At 39.4% G+C, this 18,490-nt stretch overlaps 1 protein-coding gene across 1 annotated transcript in view; it reads left to right on the top strand.

The window, feature by feature from the left end:
- Nucleotides 1-18,490, top strand: part of TOMM70 (translocase of outer mitochondrial membrane 70) — a 52,853-nt gene that overhangs the window by 3,307 nt on the left and 31,056 nt on the right. The window lies entirely within an intron of this gene.

Here is an 18,490-nt window from a genome sequence, read left to right on the forward strand (position 1 = left end):
CTGGCCTACGCCAGAGCCACAGCAACGCTGGATCCGAGCCGCGTCTGCAACCTACACCACAGCTCACAGCAACGCCGGATCGTTAACCCACTGAGCAAGGGCAAGGATCGAACCCGCAACCTCATGGTTCCTAGTCGGGTTCGTTAACCACTGCGCCACGACGGGAACTCCAGAATCTTTTTTATAGTCTAGTCCTTAGAGTTATTATTAGACTATCTAAATACAACTAACCACAAATTATAATTTTTATTATCTGTGGTTGGATAAATTGTTTTATATTTGAATAGCACCTTTAAATTGTCAGCCTCAGTGGGTTTTGTAAATAAGGAAACATTTCTTTGAAATGATAGAAAAACTGGTAGAATGTTGGAGTTCCTCTTGTGGCTCAGTGTTAACACACCCAACTAGTATCCATGAGGATGTGGGTTTGATCCCTGGCCTTGATCAATGGGTTATGGATTGGGCCTTGTTGTGAGATGTGGTTGTGAGATGTGGTGTAAGTACCAGACAAGGCTTGAGGCTCGGATCTGGTGTTGCTGGGGCTGTAGCTAGGCCAGCAGCTGCAGCTCCAATTCACCCCCTAGCCTGAGAATTTCCATGTGCTGCAGGTGCAGCCCTAAAAAGGAAAACAGAGTCCTGATGCTCTACCTTTTCTTTCTACACCTGAGCAATAGCTATAATTTTTCAGAGGATGAAGAAATGAACAAATGTTGTCAGTTCAGGGTTCAATATTAGTGAATAAAATGGAAAATTAGTGGTGGTTGTCTCTTGGCTTACATTTGCTTTAATGTAAAATTAATGGGCTTCTTTCTACTGGGTTTGAGATTTTCATGTGCAGGCAGACTATATCCAGTTATCTTTTTTCTATGATAACAAACACTTCAAAAGCAAAATTTCATATTTTGTTTAATTAGAATTTTAGGCTTTCATCAAAGGCATCTAGTCACAGCTGATAACATCTGAGATTAAGGTACTAAAAGTGTTAAATCATTTTCTGTTTTGGGCTGTTAGAAAATCTATCATGATGTGCCATTTTGCTTTGGTGATTTATGTTGAAAACTTGAAGAGTTACAGATTTTTTTAATTTGGTAAAGTTCTTTGTTAGTCCACAGGGATTCTCAGTCTCTGGGCCAGAGTTAACACAGGGGAGAACCATACCCACATATTTACCAAACATGATATCTGGCTGCACAAATGTTTTAGGTATTTCTTTTTTCAAATAACCTGTGGTTTTTTTAAATGTACATTTACTTATTATTGACTTTATACTAACGTTTTTATCCATTTGTTTTTAATCTGATGATTTTTTAAAAAGAAGTTATTATAGTGTTCAAGTTTTTTTTTTTTTTTTTCTTGTGTTACACAGGCATGATCCCACATGAAATGTTTAGGAACCACTCGTCTAAGTCAGCCCTCTCAATTAAGGAGAAATGTACCTAAACAGTTTATTAAGGGGATAAAAAACTAAGTAAGCTGACATTATCAGTCATGTTTGAAATGAAATAATTCTCCCCCCTCCCCATGGAGTGCTTCTAATCATTAAAAAAAAGTCAGGATCATCAGTGACATTGTTTTTTGGGGGGGCGGGGGTTGCAACACTTATGGCATATGGAAGTTCCTGGGCTAGGGGTTGAATTGGAGCTACAGGCCTCATCTGTGACCTATGCTCTAGGTTGAGGTAACACTGAATCCTTAACCCACTGAGCAGGGGCCAGAGTCGAACCCACATCCTCATGGGTACTAGTCTGATTCTTAACCCACTGAGCCACAGTGGGAACTCCAGGATCACCAGTGATATTCTTACATAATTAAGTCCAGTGAACACCTTTCAGTCTTTTTCTTACTTGATTCTTTGCAATATTTGACATCATCTTCTGTTAATTTTGTAATTTTTCCTTTGGCTTCTGAGACACTACATTTTCCTGATTTTCCTTGCTTTTTTAAACTTCTTGATACCTCCCTTGCTGATTATTTTTGGTCTTCTTTCCAGGCTCATTTCTCTGCCTGCCCCCCCCCTTTGTCTAACTTTTAGGGTGGTACCCGAGACACATGGAGGTTCCCAGGCTCGGATCTAATCCTGAGCTGTTGCTGCCGGCCTACACCACAGCCACAGCAATGCTGGATCCTTAACCCACTGAGCAAGGCCAGGGATCGAACCCCCAACCTCATGGTTCTTAGTTGGATTTGTTTTGGCTGCACCACAACGGGAACTCCTCTTTGCCCCTTTCTTTTTATGACCTTTCTGGTTCTATCATAGCATTCTTGTATTTCATACATTCAGTGGATGCTTACTTGTCCTCCAGCAGCTTCACTTAACACATATACTGATGGGCCCTTAATTTCCTGTTTATAGTGCAGACTTCGCAAGAGGCCCAAATTTAAAGGAAATCTTCACCTTATTACCTTACAAGTATTTCACTGCAGACCCTCTTTCTCCTGAGAGTACTCTTTATCAATTAATGTGTGTCATCTAACCAGTTTCCCGGGTCAGAAACTTGGATATCATCCCTCACTTTTTATTCTTCTCATGTTCTCAACATTCAATCTAGAAAAACATCCAGAAAATTCTACTTAAGTATGTGACTATTCCATTCCCCCTGCTATTGTTTCTTAACTGAATAATTGATGCTCTCCTTAGTGTCTTCCGCCAATCAACTTTGTTACTTCTAGAGTAATCCTAGCAGTTCCACACTCAAAACATTAAGTTGTGTTCTGCTCATTGCTTTTAAGTTCAAACTCCTTATGATACAGAACCCTCTGATCTTGATTTTGCTTACGTCTTCATCTCTTGCCACTTCCTCTTGTTTCTTGCCTTTGGATATTCTGTAACTGCTGAATACCCTTACTTTCTGATCCTTCAGGTCACAACAAGTAGGTCATTTCACCTTTCTGAAACCCCTTCATACCTAAGCATACCACTATATGATTATATAACACTCTGAAGTTTGCTCTTCACAGCATTTACTGCATGGTACTAGTATTGTTTTTGTCTTTCCTACCAAACTCTTGAATCTGTGAAGGCTGGGACTGGTTCTATATTTTACCATTTTTCAGAACCTCACACATAGGTGTTAAGTGAATAAACCAATGAAGTTTCATTATTTGACCTTTTTTAAAAAAGTCCCACAATTTGAATATTTTTTTCAAAATTTCCAGCTTTTCACCAGTTTGTATTCCACCAGTTTGTCCTAGGAATTGGCGTAACAGTCTTAAACTTCACTTAGGCATTCTTTTTGTAAATCACTTGATTTTTGTCTGAACTACAACCAAAAACCTGCAGGAGCGACATTCTTATAAGTAGATTCTTCTTATGTAAAGATTGCTCTGTATTACAATTTAGTAGGTGGGGTTAGTTGTAGACTTAGAATTTCAGGACATAATATGGGAAAGGACTTTATTATCTTAGGTATGTTCCTTTTATCCTAGATTTGCTTCTTATAAAAGTAGTAGTTGGTCCAAAAAAAAAAAAAAAAGTAGTAGTCAGTCAATAAAGTACTGAAAGATTGTTTCTCATTTGGTAAGTGTTTCAGAGTTGATTGATAACTTCTGTAAAGCTGGGATTCAAATTTTAAAATATGCTTTTGGAATTTGATAAATTTAAGGGACTAAAGCCATTTAAGAGAAACATAGTGGAACTACCTCAGGTATATTTTAACTGGATATAAATGTGTAATTATAGTGATAATACAATAGTTCCCTCTTATACATGGTTTCATCCTCTGCAATTTCAGCTACAACAAGCAACAGTCTGAAAATATTAAATGGGAAATTCTTTGTTGTTGTTTTTTTGGTTTTTTTTGGTCTTTTTAGGGGCACACCCATGTCTATGGAAGTTCCCAGGCTAGGGGTGGGATCGAAGCTGCAGCTGCCAGCCTGTGCCACAGCCACAGCAATGCCAGATCCAAGCCGCATCTGCAATCTACACCATAGCTCATGGCAACACCGGATCCTAAACCAACTGAATGAGGCCAGGGATTGAACTTGAGTCCTCGTGGATACTTACTAGTCGGATATGTTTCCACTGTGCCACAACCGGAACTCCGGAAAACTCTAGAAATAATTACTAGGTTTTAAGTTGTGTGCCATTCTGAGTAGCATTATGAAATCTCACACAGTCCCACTCTGTCCTGCCCTGGATGTGAATCATACCTTTGTCCAGCATATATCCTGCTCTTTAGTCACTTTGGTTAGTCACTTTGTAGCTATCAGATCAACTAGTACACTAGCCACCCTTATTTTACCTAATGATGGCACAAAGCTCAAGAGTAGTGATCCTGGCAATTCAGATACTCCAAAGAGCACTTCTTTTCAGTAAAAGGGTGAATTTTCTCAACTAGAGGGAAAAAAAATCATATGGTGAGGTTGCTGAGATCTGTGGTAAGAATAAATCTATTTCTGAAATTGTGAAGAAGGAAAGATAAATTTGTGCTAGTTTTGCTGTCACACCTGAACTGAAAAAGTTATGGCCACATGAGTGAGTGCGTTTAGTTAAGATGCAAAAGTCATTAAATTTGTACAAAATAATTTGACAAAGAGAATAACTTTCACATAACTTGTATTACAGTATATTGTTACAATTGTTCTATTTTTTTGTTACAAATTTCTTATTGTGCCTAATTTATAAATTAAACTTTGGTACGTATTTATAGGGAAAATGCGTGTAGATTTCGGTATTTACCATGGTAGGGGGTGTTTGAACATATTCCCTGCATATAAAGGGACGATTACTGTTCCTGTTTTATTTCCTTACATATGGGTTAATGTACCTGATTTTAGCTCTTTTCCTTTCACAGTGACTATGTTTGTGATCATCAGAATAATATTTTATAAATACTTGCTAAGACTTTGCAAATTTATATCATTGAAAGCTTTGTGTAATGCCATGTTACCATTGGAGGACTTGTTTTAGAGCTCAGTTTCTCATCTGAATTTCTTTTGTGTGCGTGTGCTAAATAAATAAGTAACCCTTTTGGGGTTGTTTTTCCTCCTTGGAGTACTTTCCTGACTGACCTTTCTTAGTCATTTTCATTCAAGAGCAGATTCTTGTCACCTTCACCTTCAGTGAAGTAACCTTGACCATGATTCAAAACCTGATTGTTTTCTTGCTTTGTATTCTACCAAATTTACTGGGATTATACTTTATCTGTTGCTTTGGTCTTTAAGTGTAACTTGTTTTCTGTAGATTTGCTTCTGCAGGAGGTGGGGAGCAGGTTCCTAGGTTTTGCCTCTTTGACAAGTTTCAGTGTAAGTGTTTGTTTTAGGCAGAGAAGATAAACATATTTATTGCATTTATCATTGTTCCCTTTTCCTTTTAAAATTTATTACCCAGGTTACTTGTTTTTAATCCTTATGGTTTACCCAAATAGTTTTCTGTGTGAGTCTCTGTGTGTATATGCAGTTGCTGATCTTGGAACTGAAAATTTTCTGGTTACTAGCTACACAATTTACTGGATCACTTAATGTACATTTTCTTAATGTGAATTGGGGTTTCAGTGTTTGATCATTGTTAGTTCTTTTGAGAGGCTGCCAGTTTCCTTATTTCCTGCACTGTTTATAATATTCTTTCAGGATAAAGACTATCCTGTTGATTGTTGTACAGTGGAGTCACATCAAAGGTGTTTTTTCTTTTTAGAGTTGCACCCATGGCATATGGAGGTTCCCAGGCTAGGGGTCCAATCAGAGCTATAGCCACTGGCAACAGCCGCAGCCACAGCAGCATGGGATCTGAGCCGTGTCTGCGACCTACACCACAGCTCACAGTAATGCCGAATTCTTAACCCACTGAGTGAAGCCAGGGATTGAACCCGCAACCTCATGGTTCCTAGTTGGATTCATTAACCACTGAACCACGATGAGAGCTCCAGTCCCTTTCATTTAATGTTTGTTTTTTTTTTTTTTTTTTTGCATTGCGTGTGCCATTGTGGAAGTTCCATGGCAGGCCAGAGATCAAACTAAAGCCACAACAGTGACAACACTGAATCCTTAACTGCTAGCCACTGGGGAACTCCCTCACTTTAATGACCTTTTGTTCTGGGGTCAGTAGTGAGCAAGATAAGATACCTGAACCCATTTCCTTTTGTTTCAATTCCAGAGTGTAAGTCTGGATGTGATTCTCATGATATTCATTCTTCATAAATGGGTAACAATCCATGCAGTGTAGGAGTAAAGTTTAGGCAATCTTGAGTCAAATTGCTTTTTTGTTTTTTTTTTTGTTTGTTTGTTTGTTTGTTTTGTTTTTTTGTCTTTTGTCTTTTTGTTGTTGTTGTTGTTGTTGCTATTTCTTGGGCCGCTCCCGCAGCATATGGAGGTTCCCAGGCTAAGGGTTGAATCGGAGCTGTAGCCACCAGCCTACGCCAGAGCCACAGCAACACGGGATCCGAGCCGCGTCTGCAACCTACACCACAGCTCACGGCAACGCCGGATCGTTAACCCACTAAGCAAGGGCAGGGACCGAACCCGCAACCTCATGGTTCCTAGTCGGATTCGTTAACCACTGCGCCACGACGGGAACTCCCAAATTGCTTTTTTGAATCTTGCCTTGGTCAAGTTTCTCGGTCTCTCTCTCTCTGTCTCTCTCTGGGCTTCAGTTGCTTCATGTGTAAAATGGAAATAATAATAATACCTTGCATCTCCAGTATGTTATTCTTCTAAAGAATTTTCAGAAGTAATTTTGACAGTTGATTTTTGCTTTGTGCATTAACGTCAGGATTCCCTCTAAGATTGGGCTCTAATATTGGTTGAATTCACTTGGCAGAATCACGAGTCATGGAAATGACTCTGCTGGGCAGTCACTCATTATGAAGAGATGAAATTTATTTAAATCCTGGATGGGAAAAAAAGTTGAGTTTTCTTAGTTTATTTGTTTTAAGTAATATTTTGATTATACTAGGCAGAAAGGAGTGCCCTTTTTAAAATAATTTATCTGTATTCTTACCAGTATTCAGAGTTTAAATTTATGCCCATGTGTTTCTGATGGAAATTGAATATATAGTACCTAATCTGTAGAAGGAGATTAGTATTGTTTGAATCCACTAAAGTTACGTATAGGAAGCTAGGTGATGGAGTAGAGAATTGGGAGTATGGAGTCTTGTGTGTAGGCCATGGTAGTTGGAAGTTATTAGGTTTTAAAGCAGGGACTGACATGATCCAGTGTACTTGTTAAAAAGATCTTTTAGATCTATCAGAAATTAATTCGTTGTAAGAAAAGTAGGAGAAAAATGCGTTTTCACAGAATTTTGGTATGAAAATATTATGGAATGTTTGGACCCTTAAAAAGTCTACCAGTACTGGAGTACCCGTCGTTAATGAATCCAACTAGGAACCACGAGGTTGCTGGTTATATCCCTGGCCTTGCTCAGTGGGTTAAGGATCTGGCATTGCCATGAGCTGTGGTGTAGGTCACAGACGCAGCTTGGATCTGGCATAGGCCGGTGGCTACAGCTCTGATTAGACCTCTAACCTGGGAACCTTCATATGCCTCGGGTGCAGCCCTAGAAAAAGACAAAAAGACCAAAAAAAAAAAAAAAAAAAAAAAAAAACTACCAAAACAAAAAGTGATTTCTAGTAAAATAATGGCTTTATAGTCTTAAATCTCTTTGGCAGCTTTTAGATATGCAGTACACCACATGGAAAGATATTAGCAATTCAGGTCTTTGCCATTACGTTCTAGATCTGTATGTCTTCAGTTCTCTTTTATAAAATATGCTTTCAGAATTGTCTTTGGGCTTATTTCCCAACTTTAAGCTTTGATTATGAAAGTTCTTATAACTTGAGAAGGTAGACTGAGTGGGGAAGAAAGTGACTGAAAAGTAGTACAAAGTATTCCTGAGAGATGCAGTTAAAATCCCTTATTAAGAATTGGGAGTTCTTTATAAAGTTATGGGAGTTCCCATTTTCTTCAATCCTATTAGGTCAACTCATCCAAATAGAACTTAATGTATTACCTGACTTTAATTCAACTTAAATGCATTCAGGGTGTTCCTGTTGTGGCTCATCGGTATTGAACCCAACTAGTATCCATGAGGATGCAGGTTCGATCCCTGGCCTCGCTTCATGGGTTAAGGATCCAGCATTGCCCTGAACTGCAGTGTAGGTCAAAGACATGGCTCGGATCTGGTGTTGCCGTGGCTGTGGTGTAGGCCACCTGCAGCTCTGATTCAATCCCTGGCCTGGAAACTTCCATATGCCACGGGTGTGGCCCTAAAAAAAGGACAAAAAATTGGTAGTTGTATGTTTTCAGCTTAAACTTTTCTCCTCCAGTGCTGCATTTATTTTAAATCCTGCCTGATGATGGCCTCAAAGCTTATGAAAATAATGGCTGGTTCCTGACATAGCAGAAGGCTGGTATTGATTGACAAGCTAGCATTGTGCTAAGCAGCATTTTGTCCTAAATTTTATCAGTGGCATATGGAGGTTCCCAGGCTAGGGGTCCAATCGGAGCTGTAGCTGCCAGCCTATGCCGGAGCCACAGCAACGCGAGATCCGAGCCGCGTCTGCGACCTACACCACAGCTCACAGCAACGCCGGATCGTTAACCCACTGAGCAAGGCCAGGGATCGAACCCTCAACCTCATGGTTCCTAGTCAGATTCTTTAACCACTGTGCCACAACGGGAACTCCTTAGGTTTATTTTTTAATTAAAAAAAAAAAATTTAGGGCTGCACCTGCAGCACATGGAAGTTCCTGGACTAGGGGTTGAATTGAACTGCAACTGCAGCATAGCCGCTCCAACACCAGATCTGAGCTACAGCTTGCAGCAACATCGGATCTTTAACTCTGAGGGAGACCAGGGATCGAACCCACATCCTCATGGATACTATGTCAGGTTCTTAACCCATTGAGCCACAATGGGAACTCCAATTAGGTTTAGACTTTGCTGAATAAAAATAAAGAGGTATCCATCTTTTTAAGGAGAGGAAGCCTTGTATACCTATCCAGATTTCTCTCTTCTTTTGATTTGTCTGCCCTCACTGTGACTGCCCCTCCTTGTATTCTGTGTGATAATGTGTAGCCATAAACTTCCAGTATACAGGGAAGAGTTCATTGCCTGAAGGTGCTAAGTAGACGAGATCACTACTGTGACAAAGAACATTCTTTTTATTTAATCTGCAAATCTTTAATAAAAATACTGAAGGCATTTTCAGTGTGTTTGTAGTCATACTTCTCATATGCATTTAATATACCACATTATTTTCTATATCAGCAGTCCCTAGTGTATTAGGATGTGTATTAGACATGTTCTCAATGACTTAGAAACATTGTTACCCTTTTACAAGAAATTGAAATAATGCTTTTCTTGTTTTTATGTTTAAGACAAAAGTAATTGTTTCATTATTTTGAAGTTTTATTAGGCACATAAAGGTCTGTGGTTACGATGTTTTCTTGTCAGATTGTATCTTTTATCAGTAAAACTGCCCTCTGTGCCATCTGAGGCATTTGAATGTTTTTTTTTTGTTTGTTTGTTTGTTTGATACCGCCTTTTTTTTGGCAAGTATTTGCATCTGTAAATTTTTTACATTCTTTTTTGACCTGTCATTTTGATTTAGGTCATGCCTTATAGGTAGCATACAGTTATTTTTTATTTTAAGTAGTTTATTTATAATAGGGAGATTTAATCTATTCACATTTATTTTATTATTAACGTGTTTAATGATTCTTGCCGTAGGTACTCTGCCTTTTTATTTCTTCCTTTCAGGCTCTTTGTTGTATTGATCATCTTCCCCACTGGAGTTACTGCCAAGGAAGTTGTACAGCTCTATTTCTCTTCTGTGTTCAGCGTTAATTTAGCTAGATATAAGATTTTAAGTTCAAGATAATCTTTTGTCAGAACTTTGAAGTTGTTATTTCATTACTTTTTAATACTTAATGTTGGTGATAATCTGACTCCAGTTTGGTTCTTTTTCTTTTTCTTTTTTTTTTTTTTTTTGTCGTTTTTTGCCTTTTCTAGGGCCGCTCCTGGAGCATGTGGAGGTTCCCAGGCTAGGGGTCTAATTGGAGCTGTAGCCACCAGCTTACACCAGAGCCACAGCAACATGGGATCCAGGCTGTGTCTGTGACCTACACCACAGCTCATGGCAATGCCGGATCGTTAACCCACTGAGCAAGGCCAGGAATCTATCCCGCAACCTTATGGTTCCTAGTCGAATTCGTTAACCACTGTGCCACAATGGAAACTCCTGGTTGTTTTTCCTTTGTAGGTAATCTGCTTTTTCTGCCTAAAAACGTCAAGATTTTTACTGTGGAGTTTCACCATGATATATCTAAAAATGTGTGGGGTTTGTTTTTGTTTTTGTTTTTTAGCTCCTGAAATTTTTCTTTTTTCGTCTTTTTGTCTTTACTAGAACTGCATCCACGGCATATGGAAGTTTCCAGGCCGTAGTCTAATCGGAACTGTAGCTGCTGGCCTACCCCGGAGCCACAGCAACGCAGGATCTGGGCCGGATCTGCAACCTACACCATAGCTCACAGCAATGCTGGATCCCCCACTGAGCGAGGCCAGGGGTCAAACCCAAAACCTCATGGTTCCTAGTGGGATTCATTAACCACTGAGCCACAACAATTGAAGAATCAAGCTTCAGGTAGATTGATGTTGGAACATTGAGATTTATACTCCAGATATGTCATCTGACTTCTCCAAACTTCTTACCTCCCTATCCCTTTGTTCTTAATGCATTCTGGCAGTCTTCCTAGCTCTGCTTTCTGCTTGTTAATTTCCTCCTCATTTATGGCCATTCTAATATATTGTCCATCCATTGAGTTCATTGTAATAATTAATCCTTTTTGATTTTCAAGGTGTCTAATTGATGTCTTTTTTTTTTTTTTTCTTTTTATGGCCACATCCCGCACATATGGAAGTGCCCAGGTCAGGGATTAAATCCAAGCCGTTATTGCATTTTAACAGCAGGCCTTAAAAAAAAAAAAAAGTAATAATCAAATCTCATTCCTTTGATGTTAAATTTTCTGTTTGCTTTCTTTATCCTGCTTTATCAAATACTAGTTTTTTTTCCCCTTTTTTTATTATTCAAATGAATTTATCACATCTGTAGTTGTATAATGATCATAACAATCTAATTTCACAGGATTTCCATCCCACAGCCCAGGCACATCCCCCCACACCCCAAACTGTCTCCTCTGGAGACCGTAAGTTTTTCAATGTCTGTGAGTCAGCATCTGTTCTGCAAAGAAGTTCAGTCTGTCCTTTTTTCAGATTCCACATGTCAGTGAAAGCATTTGATGTTGGTGTCTCATTGTATGGCTGACTTCACTTAGCATGATGGTTTCTAGGTCCATCCATGTTGCTACAAATGCTGGTATTTCGTTCCTTTTGATGGCTGAGTAATATTCCATTGTGTATATGTACCACCTCTTCTTGATCCACTCCTCTGTTGATGGACATTGAGGTTGTTTCCATGTCTTGGCTATTGTAAATAGTGCTGCAGTGAACATTGGAGTACATGTGTCTTTGTAAGTCATGGTTTTCTCTGGATAGATGGCCAGGTGTGGGATTGCTGGATCAAATGGTAGTTCTATGTTTAGTTTTCTGATGCATCTCCATACTGCTTTCCACAGTGGTTGCACCTATTTACAATTCCACCAACAGTGTACTAGTGTTCCTTTTTCTTCACACCCTCTCCAGCGCTTATTGTTTGTAGACTATTTGATGCTGGCCATTCTGGCTGGTGTAAGGTGATACCTCATAGTGGTTGTGATTTGCATTTCTCTAATAATGAGTGACGTTGAACATCTTTTCCTGTGTTTCTTAGCTGTCTGTATGTCTTTGGAGAATTGTCTGTTTAGATCTTCTGCCCATTGTTTGATAGGCTTGTTTGTTTTTTTGGTATGGAGCTGCAGAAGTTGTTTATAAATTTTGGAGATGAATCCCTTTGTCAGTTGATTCACTTGCAAAGATTTTCTCGCATTCTGTGGGTTGTCTTTTTGTGTTGTTTAGGGTTTCCTTTGCTGTGCAGAAACTTTGAAGTTTGAGTAGGTCCCATTTGTTTATTTTTCTTTTTATTGTCAATACTCTGATAGGTGGATCTGAGAAGATGTTGCTGTCGTTTATGTCAAAGAATGTTTGGCCTATGTTTTCCTCTAAGAGTTTTATAGTGTCTGGTCTTATTTCTAGGTCTTTAATCCATTTGGAGTTTATTTTTGTGTCTGGTGTTAGGGAGTGTTCTAATTTCATTCTTTTCCATGTGGCTGTCCAGTTTCCCCAGCACCACTTATTGAACAAGCTGTCCTTTCTCCATTGTATATTCTTGCCTCATTTGTCATAGATGAGTTGGCTGTAGGTCCGTGGATTTAATTCTGGGCTTTCTATCCTGTTCCACTGTCTTTGTGCCAGTACCATGCAGTTTTGACGACTGTTGCTTTGTACTACAGACTAAAGTCAGTGAGCCTGATTCCTCCAGCTCCATTTTTCTTTCTCAGGATGTCTTTGGCTAGTCTGGGACTTTTGAGCTTCCAAACAAACTTGAAAATCTTTTGTTCAAGTTCTGTGAAAAATGTCCTTGGTAATTTGATAGGGATTGCATTGAATCTGTAGATTGCCTTAGGTAGTATAATCATTTTGATAATATTAACTCTTCCAATCCACGAGCATGGTATATCTTTCCATCTATTTGTGTCATCTTTGATTTCTTTCATCAGTGGCTTGTAATTTTCAGAGTATAGGTCTTTTGTTTCTTTAGGTAGGTTTACTCCTAGGTATTTTATTCTTTTGCATCCGATGGTAAACGGGATTGCTTCCCTAATTTCTCTTTCTGCTTTTTCATTGTTAGTATATAGAAACTCTGTCGATTTCTGTGTATTGATTTTGTATCCTGCAACTTTGCCAAATTCATGGATGAGCTCTAATACTTTTCTGGTAGAGTCTTTAGGATTCTTTAGGTATAGTATCATGTCATCTGCAAATAGCGATAGTTTTACTTCTTCCTTTCCCATTTGGATTCCTTTTATTTCTTTTACTTTTCTGATTGCTGTGGCTAGGACTTCCAGAACTATGTTGAAGAATAGTGGCGAAAGTGGACATCCTTGTCTTGTTCCTGATCTCAGCGGGAATTCTTTCAGCTTTTCACCATTGAGAATGATGTCAGCTGTGGGTTTGTCGTATATGGCCTTTATCATGTTGAGGTAGGTTCCCGTTATGCCCAATTTCTGAAGGGTTTTTATCAGAAATGGGTGTTGGATTTTGTCAAAGGCTTTTTCTGTGAGTATTGAGAGGATCACGTGGTTTTTATTCTTCAGTTTGTTAATGTGGTGTATCACACTGATAAATTTGTGGATATTGAAGAACCCTTGCATCCCTGGGATAAATCCCACTTGATCATGATGTACAGTCCTTTTAATGTACTGTTGGATGTGGTTTGCTAGTATTTTGTTGAGGATTTTTGCATCAATGTTCATCAGTGAAATTGGCCTATAGTTTTCCTTTTTTGTGGAGTGTTTGGTTTTGGTACCAGGGTGATGGTGGCCTCATAGAATGAGTTTGGGAGTATCCCTTCCTCTGCAATTTTTTGAAATAGTTTCAGAAGACTAGGTGTTAGCTCTTCTCTAAATGTTTGATAGAATTCGCCTGTGAAGCCATCTGGTCCTGGACTTTTGTTTGTTGGAAGTTTTTTTTTTTTTGTTTTTTGTTTTTTGTCTTTTTGCCATTTCTTGGGCCACTCCTACGGCATATGGAGGTTCCCAGGCTAGGGGTCGAATCAGAGCTGCAGCTGCCAGCCTACGCCAGAGCCATAGCAACGCAGGATTCGAGCCGCATCTGCGACCTACACCACAGCTCACGGCAACGCCGGAACCTTGACCCACTGAGTAAGGGCAGGGACCAAACCCGCAACCTCATGGTTCCTAGTCAGATTTGTTAACCACTGCGCCACGACGGGAACTCCTGTTGGAAGTTTTTTAATCACAGTTTCAATTTCAGTTCTTGTGATGGGTCCATTCATCTTTTCTATTTTATCTTGGTTTAGTCTTGGAAGATTGTACTTTTCTAAGAATTTGTCCATTTCTTCTAGGTTTTCCATTTTATTGGCATATAGTTGCATATAGTAGTCTCTTATGATCCTTTGTATTTCTGTGATGTCCGTTGTTACTTCTCTTTTTTCATTTCTATTTTAATTGATTTGAGTCCTCTCTCTTTTTTTCTTGATAAGTCTGGCTAAGGGTTTATCAATTTTGTTGATCTTTTCAAAGAACCAGCTTTTCATTTCATTGATCTTTTCTATGGTTTCTTTGTTTCTATTTCATTGGTTTCTGCTCTGATCTTTATGATTTCTTTCCTTCTACTAACTTGAGGTCTTGTCTGTTCTCTCTCTAGCTGCTTTAGATGTAAAGTTAGCTTGTTTATTTGGGCTTTCGCTTATTTCCTGAGGTGAGCTTGTATCGCTCTAAACTTTCCTCTTAGAACAGCTTTTGCTGCATCCCATGGGTTTTGGAGTGTCGTATCTTTGTTGTCATTTGCTTCTAGGTATTTTTTAATTTCCTCTTTGATTTCTTCAGTGATCCATTGGTTGTTTGGTAGCATGTTGTTTAGTCTCCACGTGTTTGTGTTTTTTTGCAGTTTTTTCTTGTTGTTGATTTCCAGTTGTATAGCGTTGTGGTCGGAAAAGATGCTTGATATGATTTCACTTTTCTTAAAGTTACTGAGGTTGGATTTGTATCCCAGGATATGATCAATCTTAGAGAATGTTCCATGTGCACTTGAGAAGAATGTGTGTTCTTTTGCTTTTGTATGAAATGTCTTATAAATATCTATTAAGTCCATCTGGTTTAATGCTTCATTCAGGGCCTGTGTTTCCTTACTGATTTTCTGTCTGGATGATCTGTCCATTGCTGTCAGTGGGGTGTTAAAGTCCCCCACTATTATTGGGTTATTGTTGATTTGTCCTTTTAAGGTTGTTAGCCATTGCCTTATATATTGTGGTGAACCTGTGTTGGGTGTGTAGATATTTAAAATTGTTATATCATCTTCTTGGATTGATCCTTTGATCATTATGTAATGTCCTTCTTTGTCCCTTAAAATATTCTTCATTTTAAAGTCTATTTTTTCTGATATGAGTATTGCTACTCCAGCTTTCTTTTGATCCCCGTTTGCGTTGAATATTTTCTTCCATCCTCTCACTTTCAATTTGTATGTGTCCCTAGAAGTGAAGTGCATTTCTAGAAGACAGCATATATATGAGTCTTGTTTTTGTATCCATTCAGCCAGTCTATGTCTTTTGGTTGGGGCGTTTAGTCCATCTACATTTAAGGTAATTATTGATATGTATGTTCTTATTGCCATTTTATTAATTACTTCGGATTTGTTTTTGCTGCTCTTTTTCCTTTCCTTCTTCTCTTGTTCTTTTCTGCCTATACAAGTTCCTTTAGTATTTGTTGTAAGGCTGGTTTAGTGTTGCTGAATTCTCTCAGCTTTTGCTTATCTGTGAAGCTTTTGATTTCTCCTTCAAATCTGAAGGAGAGCCTTGCTGGGTAGATAATCTTGGTTGAAGGTTTTTTCCTTTCATCACGTTGAGTATATCATGCCACTCCCTTCTGGCCTGCAGAGTTTCTGTTGAAAAATCTGCCCATAGCGTTATCAGGGTTCCCTTGTATGTTATTTGTTTCTTTTCCCTAGCTGCTTTCAAGATTTTCTCTTTGTCTTTAATTTTGGTCAGTTTGATTAGTATGTGTCTTGGGGTGTTCTTCCTTGGGTTTATTTTATATGGTACTCCTTGTGCTTCCTGGATTTGAGTGAGTGATTCCTTCCCCATGTGAGGGAAGTTTTTGGCTATTATCTCTTGGAATATTTTTTCTGTCTCCTCTCTCTCTTCTCCTTCTGGCACCCCTATAATACGGATGTTGGCACTTTTCACGTTGTCCCAGAGTTCTCTGAGACTCTCTTCATTTGTTAGCAATCTTTTTTCTCTTTTCTGTTCTACATCCGTAATTTCCACTAATCTGTCCTCCACCTCGCTTATTCGTTCTTCTGCCTCCTGTATTCTGCTGTTAGCTGCTTCTAGTGAATTTTTTCTTTCAGTTATTGTTTTGCATCTCTTCTTGCTTAAGTTTTATATCTTGTATCTCTTTGCTCAGTGTTTCCTGTAAGTTATCCATCTTTGCCTCCAGTTTATTTCCAATGCCTTGCATCATCTTCAGCATCAACAGTCTAAAGTCTTTTTCCTGGAGGCTGAGAATCTCCTGATCACATAGCTGTTTTTCTGGAGTTTTTCCTTTCTCCTTCATCTGAGTTATAGTCCTCTGTCTTTTCATTTTTATAGGTTTTTGGTATGGTGACCTTCTTACAGATAATAGAGTTTAGCCTCTCTTACTTCTGATGTTTGCCCCCCTGTGGCTGAAGTCAATGTGGGGGCTTGCTGTAGGCTTCCTGATGGGAGGGGCTAATGCCTGCCCCCTGGTAGGAGGAGCCAATTCTAATCCCTCTGGTGGGTGGGGCTTAGTCTCTGGATGGGATTAGAGGCAGCTGTGTGCCTGAGGGGTCTTTAGGTAGCCTGTTTACTGATGGGTGGGGCTGTGATCCCACCTGGGTTGTTGTTTGCCCTGGGGCTTCTCAACAGCTGGCTGACAGGTGGAGCCAGATTTTCTCAAAATGGCTACCTCCAGAGAAAGGCACTGCTGCTGAATGTTCCCGAGAGCTTCGCTTTCAATGTCCTTCCCTCACAACAAGCCACGTTCACCCCTGTTTTCCCAGGATGTCCTCCTAGAACTGCAGTCAGGTTTGACCCAGATTCCCTTGGAGACTTTGCTTTGCCCTGGGACTCAGTGCACGTGAAAGTCTGTGTGCGCCTTTTAAGAACGGGGTCTCCTTTTCCCCCAGTCCAGTGGAGCTCTTGCACACAAGCCCCACTGGCCTACAATGCCACATGCTCCGGGGCTCTTTCTCCCTGTGCCAGATCCCCACACATGAGAGTTTGATGTGTGGCTCAGAACTCTCACTCCTGTAGGTGAGTCTCTGTGAACCAGTTAGTTTCCAGTCTGTGGAACTTCCCACCCAGGAGGTATGGGGTTGTTTATATCGTGAAATCGCCCCTCCTACCTCTTGATGTGGCCTCCTCTTTCTCTTCTTGAGTAGGGTATTTTTTTAGGTTTCCGGTCCATTTTGGTGAAGAGTGCTCAGTCTTTAGTTGTTAATTTTGTTGTTTTTAGGAGAGAAGTTGAGCTTCAGTCCTTCTATTCTGCCATCTTAATCCCCCCTCTTCAAATACTAGTTTTTTGAGTCGATGCTTCTCTTTTATGGAATTAATTTTCCTTTATGTTAGAAATTCTTGATAATATGGCCTCTTGGGAGACAGGCACGGTATGCTTGTCATTTGTCTCTTAGGTGGAGGGGCTTCTCACTGCTAGTGGAATGGGAAGACTGATGAGGTTGCTTCAAGTACAGTTTTCCAGCAGTCCACTTGATAGTTGCCCTCCAAAGTCCACAACTACATAAGGAAGTCTTAGTTGTCTTCTGTTATGAATGTTTTGTGCTGAGGATTTTTACTGTCAGAGTTTTTGGAAGGTGATCAAGGCTGTTTACAAATGGAAGATTTTATATTCTTCTATTGCTTTATTTGCATTTTATTTGGTTCCTTTCATCCTCCCACATATTAGTTTTAAAATAGGCATGTGTGTTTCTTATTGACACTAGTTTAAACTAGCTGTTTAATATTCTGAACTTAGAGTTTCCTATACATTCTTTACACACTATACTTTTTAAAAATAAGTATTGCTATATTCAGACAAAAGAAGGGGAACAAAAGGTAAGAGTTTTTTTAAAAGGCAGCAAAGAAAAATAAAGCAAGAGGAAGTTCTCATCGTTGTGCAGTGGAAATGAATCCAAATAGGAACCATAAGGTTGTGGGTTCCATCCCTGGCCTCCCTCAGTGAGGTGAGATTCTGGCATTGCCGTGAGCTGTGGTGTAGGTTGCAGACTCGGCTCAGATCCTGAGTTGCTGTGGCTCTGTTGTAGGCCAGCAGCTATAGCTCCGATTCAGTCCCTAGCCTGGAAACCTCCATATGCCACAGGTGCAGCCCTTAAGAAAAAAAAAAAAGTGAAGAAAAATAAAGCAAGAGTAAAGGAGAAAAGAACAGATAGAAGAGGTTGCTATCCCATCTTCTCTTTGTGACTGAGATGCTCTGGGTCCCAAGCAAAATAGCTTTGACAGTTCCTGTAAGTTAATTAATTGTAGGAGGCAGCTACTTCTGCTTTTGCTTTGTCAGTGCTTACCTGTTGGAGATATATGGCTTCTTTCATAATGGCATATTTGTTAAAGTTGAATGATGACAAAGTTTTGGGTGAAGACGGGCCACAAAACTCTTGGACTTAGTAGCTAGAATGTAGATAACTGGATTTGTCTACAAAGATGCTTCCCAAATGTTGATTGAAGCTTTTGCAACGGTCTTTAGTGGATATTAACTACTAACTCATGAAGTATGTGAATAACTTCTCTAGGAAGCTGAATCTGAGATAGATAGGAGTGCAAAAAAATTTATTGATGAGCAAACAGTA

The sequence above is a fragment of the Sus scrofa genome, chromosome 13 (genome assembly GCF_000003025.6).
Source record: "Sus scrofa isolate TJ Tabasco breed Duroc chromosome 13, Sscrofa11.1, whole genome shotgun sequence".
In the NCBI taxonomy this organism is placed as follows: Eukaryota; Metazoa; Chordata; class Mammalia; order Artiodactyla; family Suidae; genus Sus; species Sus scrofa.